This window comes from Salmo trutta, unplaced genomic scaffold (genome assembly GCF_901001165.1).
Source record: "Salmo trutta unplaced genomic scaffold, fSalTru1.1, whole genome shotgun sequence".
NCBI lineage: Eukaryota > Metazoa > Chordata > Actinopteri > Salmoniformes > Salmonidae > Salmo > Salmo trutta.
Genome location: NW_021822732.1, coordinates 66,501 through 72,500, shown reverse-complemented (window position 1 = coordinate 72,500; position 6,000 = coordinate 66,501). Strand labels below are relative to the sequence as shown.

General features: G+C 39.0%; 1 protein-coding gene across 1 annotated transcript in view; it reads right to left on the bottom strand.

The window, feature by feature from the left end:
* Positions 1–3,621, bottom strand: part of LOC115184066 (glycine receptor subunit beta) — a 61,040-nt gene extending 57,419 nt beyond the window's left edge. Inside the window, exon 1 of the mRNA XM_029745064.1 lies at positions 3,356–3,621. The gene's annotated coding sequence lies outside the window, so the exon portion shown is untranslated. The remainder of the gene's footprint in view (positions 1–3,355) is intronic.
* Between the last annotated feature and the right edge of the window lie 2,379 nt (positions 3,622–6,000).

Here is a 6,000-nt window from a genome sequence, read left to right as displayed (position 1 = left end):
AACATTATTAAACCCTTGATAAACATTTAGATATACAGTGGGGTCCAACATTATTAAACCCTTGATAAACATTTAGATATACAGTGGGGTGCAACATTATTAAACCCTTGATAAACATTTAGATATACAGTGGGGTGCAACATTATTAAACCCTTGATAAACATTTAGATATACAGTGGGGTCCAACATTATTAAACCCTTGATAAACATTTAGATATACAGTGGGGTCCAACATTATTAAACCCTTGATAAACATTTAGATATACAGTGGGGTCCAACATTATTAAACCCTTGATAAACATTTAGATATACAGTGGGGTCCAACATTATTAAACCCTTGATAAACATTTAGATATACAGTGGGGTCCAACATTATTAAACCCTTGATAAACATTTAGATATACAGTGGGGTGCAACATTATTAAACCCTTGATAAACATTTAGATATACAGTGGGGTTCAACATTATTAAACCCTTGATAAACATTTAGATATACAGTGGGGTCCAACATTATTAAACCCTTGAGAAACATTTAGATATACAGTGGGGTTCAACATTATTAAACCCTTGATAAACATTTAGATATACAGTGGGGTCCAACATTATTAAACCCTTGATAAACATTTAGATATACAGTGGGGTCCAACATTATTAAACCCTTGATAAACATTTAGATATACAGTGGGGTCCAACATTATTAAACCCTTGATAAACATTTAGATATACAGTGGGGTTCAACATTATTAAACCCTTGATAAACATTTAGATATACAGTGGGGTCCAACATTATTAAACCCTTGATAAACATTTAGATATACAGTGGGGTCCAACATTATTAAACCCTTGATAAACATTTAGATATACAGTGGGGTTCAACATTATTAAACCCTTGATAAACATTTAGATATACAGTGGGGTCCAACATTATTAAACCCTTGATAAACATTTAGATATACAGTGGGGTTCAACATTATTAAACTCTTGATAAACATTTAGATATACAGTGGGGTCCAACATTATTAAACCCTTGATAAACATTTAGATATACAGTGGGGTCCAACATTATTAAACCGTTGATAAACATTTAGATATACAGTGGGGTTCAACATTATTAAACCCTTGATAAACATTTAGATATACAGTGGGGTCCAACATTATTAAACCCTTGATAAACATTTAGATATCCAGTGGGGTCCAACATTATTAAACCCTTGATAAACATTTAGATATACAGTGGGGTCCAACATTATTAAACCCTTGATAAACATTTAGATATCCAGTGGGGTCCAACATTATTAAACCCTTGATAAATGTGAGCAAAAGACTGTATAAAATAAATATAACAAATACTGAGCTATATTGTATGCAAAACATTTTTTTTACAATTATTTTATTCTAATTGTTCAGACAGAGATTTTGTTTAATAAGTAATCAATTTATTTTTCTCTCAAGAAGATAGGGGTCAAAATTATTGGCATCCCTGTTTTCAATACCATTCAATACCTCCCCTTACGATGAAAACGGCTCTGAGCCTTTTCTAAAATGTTTTATGATTTGGCGAACACATTGGGAGGGATCTTATACCATTCCTCCATACAGAATCTTTCCAGATCCTTTGGCTGTGCTTATGGACTGCCCTCTTCAAATAACACCACATGTTTTGTCTAAAGGGTTCTACATGGAACTCAAAAGGGTTCTACATGGAACTCAAAAGGGTTCTTCCTGGAACAAAAAAGGGTTCTTCAAAGGCTTCTCCTATGGGGGCTGCCGAAGAACCCTTTCAGGTTGTAGTTAGCACCATGTTTCTAAGAGTGTATGGAGGAATGGTCTGAGATCCCTCTCAATGTGTTATCCAATCTCATACAACATTTTGGAGAAATACTATGTGCCCTTATCCTCATAAGGTGAGGTATTGAAAACAGGGGTGCCAATTTTGGCCATAATTTTTTTTCTTTCAGAAAATGTAATATTTATTAAACAAAATATCTTTCTCTGACCAACTTTATTAGTATACACTACCGCTCAAAAGGTTGGGGTCACTTAGAAATGTCTGGCAGCTTCATTAAATAGTACCCGCAAAACACCAGTCTCAATGTCAACAGTGAAGAGGCGACTCAGGGAGAAAGAGACAGAGAGGCAGAGAGAGAGGAGAGATTTTTTGTCCATCTTAATGTTTTCTTTTTATTGGCCAGTTTGAGATATGGATTTTTCTTCGCAACTCTGCCTAGAAGGCCAGCATCCCGGAGTCGCCTGTTTACTGTTGACGTTGAGACTGGTGTTATGCGGGTACACATTATATATAAACAGAATAGTCTAACATGTAATACACATTTGTCACGTCCTGACCATAGAAGAGCTCTTATTTTCTATGGTAGAGTAGGTCAGGGCGTGACTGGGGGGGTTTATCTAGTTTATTTAGTTCTATGTTTGGTTCTAGTTTCTTTTTTCTATGTTGGGTTTTGTATGATTCCCAATTAGAGGTAGCTGGTCATCATTGTCTCTAATTGGGGATCATATTTAAGTAGTTGTTTTTCCCACCTGTGTTTGTGGGAGATTATTTTGAGTTAGTGCATGTTGCTCCTCTGTCGTCACGGTTTGTTGTTTTTGTTTATAGTTTATTGTCTGTCTTGCAAAGTTTCACATTTAAATGAAAATGTGGAACGATACGCACGCTGCGCCTTGTTCTCCTTCATACGACGTTCGTGACAAAATTATATATAAACAGAGCAGTCTAACATCTAATACACATTATATATAAACAGAGCAGTCTAACATCTAATACACATTATATATAAACAGAGCAGTCTAACATCTAATACAGATTATATATAAACAGAGCAGTCTAACATCTAATACACATTATATATAAACAGAGCAGTCTAACATCTAATACACATTATATATAAACAGAGCAGTCTAACATCTAATACACATTATATATAAACAGAGCAGTCTAACATCTAATACACATTATATATAAACAGAGCAGTCTAACATCTAATACACATTATATATAAACAGAGCAGTCTAACATTATACACACACCAGTCTAACACACACAGTATTCTGGCATTACACACATACTGATTATGTCTACCAACCTTTCTCAGTCATATTGTCCTGACTCATCACAATACAACAGACAGACAGACCGAGAGAGACACCAAGGGAGAGACTGACAGATAGAGAGAAAGAGACAGAGATGGAGAGGCAGACAGAGACGAGAGATGGAGAGAGAGGGAGAGAGGGAAAGATGGAGGTAGAGAGGAGAGATTGAAAGAGAGAGGGAAAGAGGGAGAGATAGAATGTCATAATGAGAGTTACTGCAGAATGAAGAGAGAGCTGTTTATCTTACCTTGACACTCTGGTTGCTACGCTGGTTGCTGCGATGTTTTAACAACGATGTCGGTTACTGCAGCAGCATCATGTCCTTTCCTCTGTCTCCTCTCGTGTGCCGTTCTCAAGTTCAACCCAGCTCCTTCCGCCTGCCCACACAATGACGATATATCTGTCAGAAGAGAGACGGAGGGAGGGAGAGAGGGCGGTAGAGAGGGAGGTAGCGTACATGAGTGAAAGTGAGGGAGGTTGTGAAAACGAGGGATCGAGAGTGTGTGTGAGAGAGAGGCAGGGAGAGAGTGTGTGTAAGAGAGGCAGAGAGAGAGTGTGTGAGAGAGAGTGTGAGAGAGAGTCAGGGAGAGAGACTGTGTGTGAGAGAGGCAGGGAGAGAGTGTATGAGAGAGGCAGGGAGAGAGAGTGAGAGAGAGGCAGGGAGAGAGAGTCAGGGAGAGAGAGAGAGAGAGAGAGAGGCAGGGAGAGAGAGTCAGGGAGAGAGTGTGTGTGAGAGAGGCAGGGAGAGAGACTGTGTATGTCAGAGTTGCGTGTTTGTGCATCTGCGCTCTAACGTGCGCAGTAGCTCAAGCCCCATGTTAGCAGCACGAGTCCATGCACGAGCACAGTGTCATTGTAATGCTCTTTATGGTCCCCTCTTTATGGTCTACTGCAGAGCACAGTCTATATATTCTACAGTAGAACACAGTCTTTATATTATACAGTAGAACTCTTTATATTCTACACTAGAACACAGTCTATATATTCTACAGTAGAACACAGTCTTTATATTCTACAGTAGAACACAGTCTATATATTCTACAGTAGAACAGTCTTAAATTCTACAGTAGAACTCTTTATATTCTACAGTAGAACACAGTCTATATATTCTACAGTAGAACACAGTCTTTATATTCTACAGTAGAACACAGTCTATATATTCTACAGTAGAACTCTTTATATTCTACAGTAGAACACAGTCTTTATATTCTACAGTAGAACACAGTCTTTATATTCTACAGTAGAACACAGTCTATATATTCTACAGTAGAACACAGTCTTTATATTCTACAGTAGAACACAGTCTTTATATTCTACAGTAGAACTCTTTATATTCTACAGTAGAACACAGTCTATATTCTACAGTAGAACAGTCTTTATATTCTACAGTAGAACACAGTCTTATATTCTACAGTAGAACAGTCTTTATATTCTACAGTAGAACACAGTCTTTATATTCCACATTGCAACAGTCTTTATATTCTACAGTAGAACAGTCTTTATATTCTATAGTAGAACAGTCTTTATATTCTACAGTAGAACAGTCTTTATATTCTACAGTAGAACACAGTCTTATATTCTACAGTAGAACACAGTCTTATATTCTACAGCAGAACAGTCTTAAATTCTATAGTAGAACAGTCTTATATTCTACAGTAGAACAGTCTTTATATTCTACAGCAGAACACAGTCTTTATATTCTACAGCAGAACAGTCTTATATTCTACAGTAGAACAGTCTTTATATTCTACAGTAGAACAGTCTTTATATTCTACAGCCGAACAGTCTTATATTCTACAGTAGAACACAGTCTTATATTCTACAGTAGAACAGTCTTATATTCTACAGTAGAACAGTCTTATATTCTACAGTAGAACAGTCTTTATATTCTACAGTAGAACAGTCTTATATTCTACAGTAGAACACAGTCTTATATTCTACAGTAGAACACAGTTGTCACGGTTGTCGTCGGGGAATGAGGACCAAAATGCAGCAGGTACGTGTATGCTCATATTTAGATTTATTAACTTACAAAAAACAACTGAATACAAAATAACAAAGCTACTAGAACTAACCAACGAACAACAAAACAGTCTGGCAAAGCCTAGGGCTGAACACAGAACAATCACCCACAAAACACAAACACAAACACACCCTCATTTATGAGACTCTCAATCAAAGGCAGATAGAAAACACCTGCCTTCAACTGAGAGTCCCAACACCAATTCACCAGACATAGAAACAGACATACTAGACTCCACATAGAACTACCTAGACATAAACCAAAACCCGGACATACTAAATCAAACCACCCTTTACACAAACACACCACCCCGAACCACATAAAACAAATACCCTCTGTCACGCCCTGACCAAACTACAAAACAATTAACCTTATATACTGGCCAGGACGTGACAGTACCCCCCCCTTAAAGGTGCTACCCCAGAAGCACCTTAACACAAAAAAAATTACCCCCAAACAATACCCAAAAGAAAATTCCCCCTTACTAAAGGGAGGGAAGGGAGGGTGGCTGCCGTCAACGACGGCACTGTGCTACACCCCCCCCTCCCCAACCCACCTATCTTGGAGGCGGCTCAGGTTCTGGCCGTTCCAGGCAGTCTGGGTAGTCTGGAGGTTCGGGGCAGTCTGGGCAGTCTATCAGCTCTGGGCGGTCAGGGCAGTCTGTCAGCTCCGGCAGGTCAGGGCAGTCTGTCAGCTCCGGCAGGTCAGGGCAGTCTGTCAGCTCCGGCAGGTCAGGGCAGTCTGTCAGCTCCGGCAGGTCAGGGCAGTCTGTCAGCTCCGGCAGGTCAGGGCAGTCTGTCAGCTCCGGCAGGTCAGGGCAGTCTGTCAGCTCCGGCAGGTCAGGGCAGTCTGTCAGCTCCGGCAGGTCA